At 39.9% G+C, this 12,082-nt stretch overlaps 1 protein-coding gene across 11 annotated transcripts in view; it reads right to left on the reverse strand.

The window, feature by feature from the left end:
• APBB2 (amyloid beta precursor protein binding family B member 2) overlaps positions 1 to 12,082 on the reverse strand; it is a 360,089-nt gene that overhangs the window by 318,124 nt on the left and 29,883 nt on the right. The window lies entirely within an intron of this gene.

The raw sequence follows: 12,082 nt of genomic DNA on the forward strand, positions 1-12,082 counted from the left end.
CTAGATGAAGAATGTAAAGAATTCTTCGTACTTTTTGCTATTTTTTGGAAAGCCTAAAATTATTTCAGAATAAGAAGTTTAAAACACTAAAAAAAAAAAATGTAAACAGACAAGGAAGGGTATGAATCAACAAAAAGGAAACTCAAAACAGCAAAAAACTGTACAATGTCTATTAATGTCCAGTGGACTAAGGGGTCCCGTCTCCTCTGCAGAGATGGCCCTTACAGAGAGCTCCCGGGTAGGTTTCCCTCCAGAACTCATGCCCAGGCCCCTTTCTGGCTCTAGTCTTAAACATTAACCATCTGATATTTTAGCTAACTTGAATCTCTTATGATCTGAGTTAACAAGAACCCAATTCCCAGAGTGCAATCACTTTATAGGTGTGCTGAGGAAAGGACTGATTTTCCAGGTTATTAAAGCTGAGAGCCAGACCCCAGACTATGGTGATAAAGAGCTACTTGCTCTGGGCCCTGCCCAACAACCATTCTGCAAGCCTGTAACACCCAAAGATTGTTGCTCTCCACGTGTTCTTGCAAAGATAACAGGCAGCTCCCAACAAAAAAAAAAAAGAATGTACTCAAGTCCAGTCACCTTGTAAAGCAGGAGATGTCAGCAGTCAGCTTTGAATCTTGTTGAATAAAGGATTAAGGAGGACTGAATAGCCAAGGGCCAAGAGCCAAACTCATACACAACTCGGCAAAGGTTTAGCAGACGGTTGGTTTCAACTGAATAACCTTTTTATAAGTCTCCCTTAGGACCTACATCCACAGTGCCCCAGAATGATCCTTATAAAAGGTAATCCTATCCATGTCTTTCCCCAATCTAAAACTTTTAAATAGTTTTCCACTGCATTTAAAATAAAAACCAAGATCCTGGTGGTGGCCTGATGGCCTGGGCCCTGCCCACTGCCCCAACCCTTCATCAAGGTCCCTCTCCCTTGCATCCTCCAGTCCCTGAGTCAGCCTTGATCTTCACTCCAAAGACTCGGTGCAAGCTGTGCTCTTTGTCTAGAATGTCTTCCCATCCCCTTACCCCAACACACACACACACACACACACACATATACACACCTTCAGCCTAGCTAACTTCCACTCATCAATATTACTCAGGTTTCAGCTTAAACCCACTTAATCAGGAAGCCTTTCATTGACCAACCTTGAGAACTAATGAACGCCCTCTATTTGAGAGTGTTCTCATAGCACCCTGTGGTTTCTCTTCATAGAACTTACCACCAGGACTTCCTAGGTGGCGCAGTGGTTAAGAACCCACCTGCCAATTCAGGGGACATCAGTTTGAGCCCTGCCCAAGGAAGATCCCACATGCCACAGAGCAACTAAGCCCGAGCGCCACAACTGTTGAGCCCATGCTCTAGAGCCCATGAGTCACAACTATTAAGCCTATGTGCCGCAACTACTGAAGCCCATGCACCTAGAGCCTGTGCTCCACAACAAGAGAAGCCACCGCAATGAGGAGCCCACGCACCACAATGAAGAGTAGCCCCCGCTCTCCACAGCTAGAGAAAGCCCGTGTGCAGCAACAAAGACCCAATGCAGCCAACAAATAAATAAATTAAAAAATATATATAACAGCTTAAAAAAAAAAAGAACCTACCACCATTTCTAATTATATATTTAAAGGCTCTTGGTCTCATGATTCAGTTAGGAGCATCCAGAGGTCAGGGACTAAGTCTGGTTTGCAAACCACCACATCCCATTGTCTAGCACAATACTTTGTGCTTCAGATATGGGGTGGATGATGCTGCACAAGTCCTCGGCTTCTTTCAGGGATTGAATGAAGCACAGTATGTCAAGCATATGGATAGGGTAAGCACTCATTATGCGACAGCTATTAGAATTACGTCAAAATGCCTTTGCTCTGAATATGCCTGAAATTTACCACTGCTTTTTCTTTCACCTGATGGAGAGGAAAAAAGCCTAGCAAAAGATGCCAAGTTGTCATTTTTTCAATGATACTTTTTGACTGTCGTCAGCTCATTTTAGGATACTGAAAAACTTCAAATTGCAAGGTGTAACATCAAGAAAGGAAACGCTTCTAAAATGAACACGCCATATGTTTTTTACTCTGAGATAAATCTATACTCATCATAAGGACATTTTCACTTCCCTCTGTAGCCTTCATTGTTGCTTTCTCTTTCAAACTCCTGGTTATTAATTCAAGGACATTTGCTCCCCTTTCAAACACCAAAGGCTCTACTAAACTCTCATGAAAATGAATCTTAACTATGATTAAAATTTCATTTGCTTTAAAAACAGGAAAAACTTGCTTCTACCTCAACTGTGAACTAATAAAAGTAGGATAAATCACAGCCATCCTAAGCAGTCCTTGTTCATAGGAGGATTTTTAAACCATTTAAAATTGTAAGTTAGTGAAAAGATAAAAATGGGGGATTGAAAAACCCAAATTGATCATTTTTTCAAGATACGTTTCACTGTAACAGTAGCTAAATTCTCCTGGGGTCAGGCAATATACTCAGGCAAAGGAAACAGGGACCAAATACCGAGATTTCTTAGGGAATAACTGGACAAATTCCTATTGACCAGAGGAGAAATGAGAATTTAAGAGTGTGCTATTTCCTTAGAAGAAAACTACCCTTTTAATAATTTGGCTCTAGAAAATGTCTCCACTGTATTTTACACAGCAATACCTAGCAGCTGCACGCAAAGCCCAGTGGGTAATTCAAAGCTGGACAAAGATGTGTAGCGGGGGAAAGACTTTCCTTCTACCCTCCTAGGTTTGATAACTAGGTCTACGAAATAAACTGAGAACAGGCAGATTAACAGGAGAAAAGGTCTACAAACGTATTAATTTTTCATATGACATGCACTGGGGACATCACAGGAAAAATAAAGTGAGTACCAAAAAAAGCAGTGAGATTTGAGAGCTTATATACCATCTTAATACGGGAATGGGAGGGAGGGATGTCAGGCTCTCAGGAGAAAGTAAATGATTTTTAGGAAAGATGTATGGGCCCTTAGAAGAACAGATGACAGTTTGTTATAAAGTCTGTCTGGGTGTGGTGTACGTGAAGCGGTAATCTTCCTTGGTTGATGAAACTCCTGGGGAAGGGATTTGTGACAACAGAGTTCCTTTTGGAGGACTGGTCTTCAGGTAGATACGAGGAGTTCAGAGAAATCTGCTCACTGCATTTGCTGTTTTTCAAGTGCCTTCAGTTTAAAACAATATACCAAAGCGGCTCACTTTGGGGGTCATGTCGTGAATTCCTTTAGGTGAAAGCATGATCCCTATCTTCACTGTCATGGGATAAACAGATACATAATACATACAAATATGTACACACATATATCTGATACTTTGAATCTCATGAAAACTAAGAACCTGGTGGGGGGTGGGGGATATTGATACAAAAGCAGCTCTCTCAACTGCTCTCCCCTTCAACCTACTTGCCAGATTAATCAGCACATCCCACTCCCTCCGTAGAGCATGATGACTGATGTTTCAGCACACTAGGCAGCAGGAGGAGGTGCTTCAGCCCAGGACTTCTCAAAGTGTGGTCCAGAGATGGATGCCAGTCTGCAAACTGCTTGTTACCAGCTGCCCAGGAAACAGCGAGGGAACCTTTAGAAACGCACGTAGTTGTTAGACTTGGTGGCCACATCCAAGTGCATGAATAGTGGACTCCTCTCGGTGACCAACTGTGGTGCCATTGACCTTGTGAGGTGAGCTGCATGGGGCACCAGCTGCCTACTAGTCAAGCGCTATAGAACCATGTGACCACAAGTGATAGTTTGTCACTTTGTCAACTGTAATATAAATGTATTAAAATCCGAATCCGTTTTTTTCATTGAAAGATCATTTAAATTTGACCATAACATTAAAGAACAAGTTGGAATTGGCTACTGAGGAAGAACTGAAGGTGACTTGTGGCACTAGAGCATTGCTTGCTTCATGTTAGAGAACACTGAAAAATGAAGATCTTGAGCTTGCTGAAATTGCTTTGTCCTTTCTCATTCTCATCAACATCGCTCTACGAGGCCAGTTCCTCTACCATGAGTGTTATTAAAACACAACCATAACCAATTTAAATATACATTATTCAGAAACCCTGAGATAAGCTATCACTAACCCAGCCTGGAGTTAACAAGCAAAAAGTAAGTTCATTTATGACACCAAAAATCTTTAACACTGATACACACGGAGTTTGTTAAAAAGTATATATAGGTTATTTAATATGGAGAATCAGCATTTTCCTCATAATTTTCTGTTTAGCTATAACTGGATTAACAAATTATTACAAGAGTAATAGTGATTCATTATGTGAATTGCCTATATGTACACTTTTGAAGAACATGTACAGATTTTGTAATTTTTTCCCTATATTTGTTGTGTTTATATTTACTGAAATGTAATTTTATTTATGTTGTTTCTACGATGTTAAAAAATAAATAAAACTAAGGCTTACATATCTTTTTTCTTTCCTTCTTTTTTTGTTAATAAAAAAGAACAGATCCATGACAGATTGAAAATAAAAAGACTAAAAAAAAAAGAAAAGAAAAGAAAAAGACTAGACCTTCACCACATTTAGGTTAAGAAGCAGTGATCTGCTCCCACCTACAAAGTTGTATCCTTCCCTAGGGTCAAATATATTTACTTCTATTTACGCCAATTGTTCTTATAATTTAATTGTACAGAAGCACATAATAAATTGTATATAAATATATAAAATGAGTTCAGAAAAAATGTTTCTATGAAAATGAAGTTGAACATCTAAATACTGTGAAATAATTCAATAAAAGAGTAACACTAAAATAACTGCTGTTATATTAGGCATGAAGAAGTGGCAGAGGATGGGGAGGCAAAGTGAAAAATCTGGAAGGATTCTATGCTCGTAGTTCACGAGTATCCTAAAGTTCCTAAAACTCTTTACAGTGAGCTAAACCTAAAACCAGGTAGACTAGGTATCACAGGTTATGGTTTATGTGCAAAAAACAACATGGAAACCACTTATCAGGCCCTACCTCAGAAATTAGCAAACAGATGTACATTTATATGTTTGAATTTAAAATAAAATGCTTAAGCTATAAATGTAGCTTTTTTTTTTTTTTTTAACACTTCTCCACTTCAACTGAGCAGCGGCTGGTCATGATAATCCTAGATAAGAGAGCTTATCCTGTAAACACAAAATTCTGCACAGAATATTCAAGAGATTCTGGCCTCCTGTTTCTATGACTGAGATATAACTGGGAGATGATAAAATGGGGACAGAATACAATGTATAGAAAGACACACCAATCACAAAAAGCATAAGGAGTCCAAAAAGAGCTTCTAACCACATAAAGAAAATGAAACAATTTGTGAAATTACACAACATATGTCTCTTTTTAGTAACATTACACCCACACCCAATTCCTACAGAGAATGTCCTTTTTAGCAGTTAACAGCATTAACCAAATAAAAGCAGAGCCCTTGGGGGACTTTTCCCCAAAGGTCAAGGAAACAAACGCAGGATCAAAAAGCAATATATAAAAAGTCCTTTATGAAATAGTGCAAAACATTTTCTCTTAATATCAATACACAAAATTGTTTGGAACCATAAACCAAACTAATCCAAAGCCACAGGTTTAGTTTAATTCTGAATTCAGACTTTTTGTAGCTTACCCACATTGGCCCCCAGCTCAGAATTAAAGTTTTAATTTAGTGTTAGGAAAAATAAGCAAAACAAATGAAAAGCACAATAGTGTGATGAGGGAAATTAACACAGGAAGTCCTATTTAGCATTCTGGATTGAAAAAACTAAAATTATAGGGAAAAAAAATTTTAAGATTGTATTAATACTTAAATTGAAATAATTTGAACAAAAACTCATTTTGAACGAATAGTCCAACCCCCACCTCAAAGCACTGGAACTTGGCTGAATTAATACAAAATTACACTGTCAATTATATTACACAAATGAAACAGAATGGAAATAATATGATAAAAATGGGTGGGGGCCATAGGACCGTGTAGGGGAGGAAAAATAATTTTCTCTCCACCCTTCTGAGTTCTTAGCTGAAACCCTTGTAATAAAAGACAGATTAACAAGAGAAAAACAAACAGAAACTTATTAACATGTATACTTTGTATACATGGAAGACACTCAGAGGAAAATGAGTAACTCAAAAAGTGGCTTAGAATTCAGACTTAAACACCATCCTAACAGGGAAAGAGGCGAGAGAAGCTGGCCTCTTAAGCGGAAAGTAAATGATTTTTTGGAAAGATGAATGGCCCTTAGAAAATTAGGCGGGACGTATGATAGTTTGTGACAAAGTCTGTCTGGGGGTGGTGTCTCCTAGTCTCCTCTCCTGTGATAAGAGTCCATCCTCCCTGGTTGACGAAACTCCTGGGGTGGGGATCTATGACAGCTAGGTTCCTTTTGGAGGATCTGTTTTCAGGCAGATAAGGCGAGTTCAGACAAAGCCTCTCCCTGCATTTATTGTTTTTCAAGTGCCTACAGTTCAAATTAATCAATATATCAAAGTGGCATATTCAGAGGTGGCATGTCCTAAACTCCTACAGTCATATTTTGGGACAGCATATGCCGCTACCCTCCACCCGCAACGTCTAAACATGCTGTGCGGGCACACTGGGCTGATGTTCCAGGTCCTGCCCTCCCGTTGTGGCTCTACCAGTAATTAGTACCATGACCCTGTTTGCCTTAATTCTTGGGTCCCCGTCTGTGATCTCAGGGAGTGAGCAGACGTACACACCACAGGTGCTACCCACATTAAGATTCTATTGCCCTAGAACTAAACACACAACTGAAATGGATTGAAGCTCTTATGGGCAAGGGAAGGCAAAAGGCAAACATAAAATCTACTGCAGTGACAGATCTGGACACTCACCGACTGGGCGGATAGTTATTCTGGTTATGAAACAAAGGAAAAAACTGGAGAGACGTGCAGCCTAGAAAGCAATGTCAAGGACTACCAAACTTTTATAACTCCATCTGGCAAACTGAATAAAACCACAATATATATCTTTTTTAATTTTTGCATTAAAATAGGTTTTCTTCCTTATTTTGTAATTAGCAAAAATTTTTTAAAAACATGAAGGAAATATATGGAGACAAGGGATTCACAGTGGTATTTAAAGACTGCTTTACTGGCATCTTTATCTTCTCTTATAGAATGTTAAATTAATTCTTTCTTTTTAAGTGAAAAGGTAATAATGAAGTAATTAAGAACATACACTCAAAACTAGATGGCCTGGGTCCAAGTGCCACTTACCAGCTGTATATCCTTGAGCAAGTCTCAGTCTCCTCATCTGCAAAATGAGGATAACATAGTCTCAGCACCTGATGTGGTTGCTGAGCATTAATACGAGTCAACATATATAAAGCACTAAGCACAGTGTCTTCGGCACATGCAAGAACCTATGAGTGCTCATTAATATTTTATGATAACTTTATGTTTAACTAAAAATAGATGTTCACTAATATACCAAATGAAAACCAAACAAACATCAAGACCCTAGAAAATCTCACATAAAAATATCAACACTCTAAACATTTAAAACATTAAAATAATTCCAAAATATAATGACATATATATGTCCTATGACAGATGTATGATACATATGACAGCAGCTTCATTTGAGTATTTTCCCAGGCTCCAATCCATCCTATCCACTAGATGAAAGGTCCTAAAGCCATGTTGGGTTTAGGTCATTCCCTACAAGAACCTCAATGAGTCCACACAGTACAGGGTAACCCTCAGATCCCACAACCAGACTACATGAGCCACTAGCACACTGTATTTCACAGTACTTACCACAGTCTGTAATTACAAACAAACTGAGGGATTGTTTGGTTAAAACCTGTCTCACCACTAGAATGAAAGCCCAGGAGGCAAGGCGGGCCTGTTACCCACTGCTGTCTACCACAGGTACGGCTGCTGCAGGTGCCAGGACGTAGCTGACACATGAATGAGTGACCCTCAGCGTCCATGGAGGTTCACAGCAACACCTCACAGGTATGACCCTTCACGGTTTGCAAAACACTCTCATATAAATCTTCTCACCTGAGCCTCACAGAAGCCTTTAGGGAAGACAGAGGCCCAAAAATTCAGAGCCACCCAAGGTCACAGCTCAGTGGCAAAGAACCAAAGTGTGCTAACCTCTAGTCTGGGGTTCCTTCTAGAACATTCTCCTGCCTGAGTTAAATCCAATAAAACATACCAAGGCCTTGGCCTGGCCTTGTACTTTCCAGCCTCTGTGGTTTTTACTCTTCCCTTCTACCCACCTAGAGCTGCCTCCTACCTCTTTTCCTGCTTTTCATTCATTAAACCGATATTTATTAAGGACTGTAATTGATGGGCAAACTCTTCTCCTTCCTTCAGGGCCCACTACTGTGTCATATACGTGCCATTTCTAGTGCACGGCAATCTGTGTATTTACTCGACAAAATGTTTTTCATTGCACAGACATTTATTTGTTCTTTCAATATAAGAGTGAGCACCTACTGAGTGTCCTACTGTGTGAAGTTCCAATGAGAACGGCACAGTAAGAACACTGGTATCCTAGTGGTTTGAAAAACTACTGCAGTTTCTAGAACAGAATAACAATGTAAAAACCTGCTTTAAAAAGCAATACAATTGCTGCCTTTCACACAGTCTGAGATAACCCATGTATCTTAAGAAATAGAGCAACCACCAATACCCACCAAAATAATATAGATTTTATCAATTTTATATCATTTTAAAAAGGAATATAGATTAAATTTATGTACCACCATTAAAAAAAAATAGGCTCATACAATGACATCCACAAGCAAAGTATCCCCAGGTCTACTCCACCAAAATGGTTTTTGTCCATCAGGTCTTTTAAACAGTTATCGGTCCTTCTCAAACTTGTCAGCTTAAAAGCACACATAATTAAAATGGAAACAACAGATTCAGGCATCCTATTCCTCTGAATTACTAGCACAGAACCACAACTCTAAATACTACAGCAATAAACCTGCAATAATCCTCATGAAATATAGTATCAATTAAATGTTGGTGCAAGAAATGTAATACAGAATTACTGCCGTATTAACACTCCCTGAAGATAAATCACCAAAGACTTTAAACAAGTGAAAACCGATTCTATGAATATTTCACACAGCTGGCTTTATTTAAAGTTTCCCATAACACATACACTGGCATGAAAAAGAGCTGCAAAGGGTTAATAATGCAAGATTATATATAAATTCAGAAGAAAGGAAGACAGCAGCCTGGGAATCTTATCTTGGAAACGACAATATTTTTCAGCCTCGTGGGGAAAGAAGACAAAAACAGTATTCCATAACGTTAACTCATTACAGGATTTAATAGAAACACTACTCAAGGGCTTCCCTGGTGGCGCAGTGGTTAAAGATCTGCCTGCCAATGCAGGGGACACAGGTTCGGTCCCTGGTCCGGGAAGATCCCACATGCCACAGAGCAACTAAGCCTGTGTGCGCCACAACTATTGAAGCCCAGAGCCCAAGCTCCACAACAAGAGAAGCCACATTAATGAGAAGCCCACGCACCACAATAAAGAGTAGCCTCTGCTCACCACAACTAGAGAAAGCCCGTGCACAGCAACAAAGACCCAACACAGACAAAAAATAATAAAATAAATAAATAATTTACTAAAAAAAAAAAAAAGAAACAGTACTCAACTAATTTTAATCCTCCTCTTTCTTTCCCACCTAAATTTCACTGCTGCATTTAAGAGGCCAATCTCAGATAAGACAAAAAGGAAAGTTGCAAGGACACAATAACGAGAGGAATGGACAAAACCCTAAGAAATCTTCTGTCTTGAGGGCAAAGGTTTGGGTCTGTGAATCTGTACAAAGCTGCATGTCTGTCTTCACCTCACCATCTCTTACACGGACACAACTGCTTTCAAACATCGTGGTCCCATGGGTCTTGAACAAGCCTAAGTAAACCTGCAGAATGGTGGGGTTGTGCTGGTTTGCTTGCTCGAGGGTCTTTGAAAGAGTGAAACTTGCCCAGGTGCTCTCTTATACCTTCCCACAGACCAAGTGGCCTCCCCACCCCCATTTAAGTCTCCTGATGATTCTGCCTTTCCCACACCTTGACCATCTACAAGGCAGTGATTTATAAATCCCACAGAGAAGCCATGACCAGCCTCATCAGGTAAAGCGTCCCTTTTATTAAATCTAAAATTATTCTCTCATTGTGCAGTTTAATTCCATCCCCCTCCCCACTTTTTTTCCTCTGTGAACTCAGTAGAAGGGAATAAATCTCTGAAGGAAAAAAAATCCCTTTTATCTCACAAAATAATCACATCTGCGAATTCTGTGAGTTAAAAGAATAGGTGTGCCCTTCAAAGGAGGGAGGACATCAATGATCAAATTTAATTCTATCATTTATGTTTAAAAGATTCAGTCCTAATATGAACTTGTAGAAACAAAGCATTTAATATCTCCTTTGACTGTGAAATTGTACAGGTCTCCCTGAACGTTTAAGTTCATACCTTCACCTACATTCAATTCCCAGCAGGTGTACAGAGCTTTCCCTAATGGCTTCACTGAGTCACTGAGGGGGTGCAGCTACAACTCAAGGCCCTTCCGTTGACTCTTTCAGCTGCCCTTTGGGGTCCTCTGCTTCCTTACGAAGATGAGAGGACATGATATTCAAGTATGTTACTTATACTCTACTCATAATTCTTGAGTTTAAGATATGCAAAGGAGGAAATTGAGATGCTACTAAAACTGTTTTTGGATGTAAATTATCCTGAGGGCTAATCATGTATAATTTCTTCATTTTCTTTATTCAAGCAAGTGAATCCCAGATAAATTTCCTTTTAGGTCAAATTTTTCTTCCCTTATAAATTCATGACTAATCCTATATACCCTTAACACTGCTTTGCCCCTCAAGAACTCAGTATTACTATAGTATCCTGTTAGGAGGAAAGGCGCTAGAACCTGTCTGGGAGGGGCTGGCATTACATACTCTGGCATGAAGTTGTTATTACTGAGCAGAGTAATAACCCTGTAAAAGAAAAGGGGAAGGACCCTGAGACGTGCCTGACCTCCATTCTGAGGCAGTTACATAAAGGTTTCCCAAAGGTTTTCCCATTTCTAGCATCCTAGTTACTCTGCATCTCTGGGGTGAACACGGGCCCATGTAAATATAGCTGCCTATGTTTACAGTCTCTACTTTCTCTCTTCCATTGAGTTCAATTAAGCTTTCACCCCTGTCATTCTATCAAAACTGCTCTTGTCAAAATCACCAATGGCTCCCATGGTGCCGAAGCCAGTGGTCAATCTGAATCCTTCTTCTACCGGATGATTACTTTGTCTGGAAACATACTCACTACATGCCTTCTGAAATCCCACCCCCTCTTTCTTTGGGTTCACTTCCTACCTCACTGACGCCTCCTTCCAGGGTCTTCTTTGCTGGTCCCTTCTCATCTTTGAACTCTGGATTCCAGAATCTCTCATCTATCCAATTCCCTGCTCAGCCTCTCCACAGGAGTGTCTGACAGGCATCACAAACATCAACCCTAATCAAATTCCTTCTGTTACCACCTAACTGGCCCCTCCCAAAACCCTGCCCATCTCAGTACCTGGCAACTCCATTCTTCCAGCTGCTCAGGAGCCATCCTTGCCTCTGTGTTTGTTTCCTCTCTTTCTCTCTCTCCCCTCTTCTCTCCACGTCTAATCTAATCTAACAGAATAACAGCTCTTCCTTATTTCTAGAACCTGACCACTCAATACGTCCCCTCTCGCACCTGGCACAGCGAACATCCTCTCCTGCCTCAGTTACAGCGATGCCTCTGCTTCCTCCCTTCATTCTAATCTCCTCAAGAGTGATCCTTTATAAAACGTTAATCCAATTATTACATTATTAATCTGTTCAAAAACCTTCTAATGGCTTCCCACCTGTTGTGGGTTAACGTGTTTTCCCCACGAATTCAGAAGTTGAAATCTTAACCCCCAACACCTCAGAACGTGACCTTATTTGGAAAGAGGGTTGTCGCAGATTAATCAGTTAAGATGAGGTCATTAGGGTAGGCCCTAGTCCAATATGACTAGTGTCCTTATGAGAAGGGGAAATTTGAAAAAAAAAAG

The sequence above is a fragment of the Hippopotamus amphibius genome, chromosome 3 (assembly GCF_030028045.1).
Source record: "Hippopotamus amphibius kiboko isolate mHipAmp2 chromosome 3, mHipAmp2.hap2, whole genome shotgun sequence".
Lineage (NCBI taxonomy): Eukaryota > Metazoa > Chordata > Mammalia > Artiodactyla > Hippopotamidae > Hippopotamus > Hippopotamus amphibius.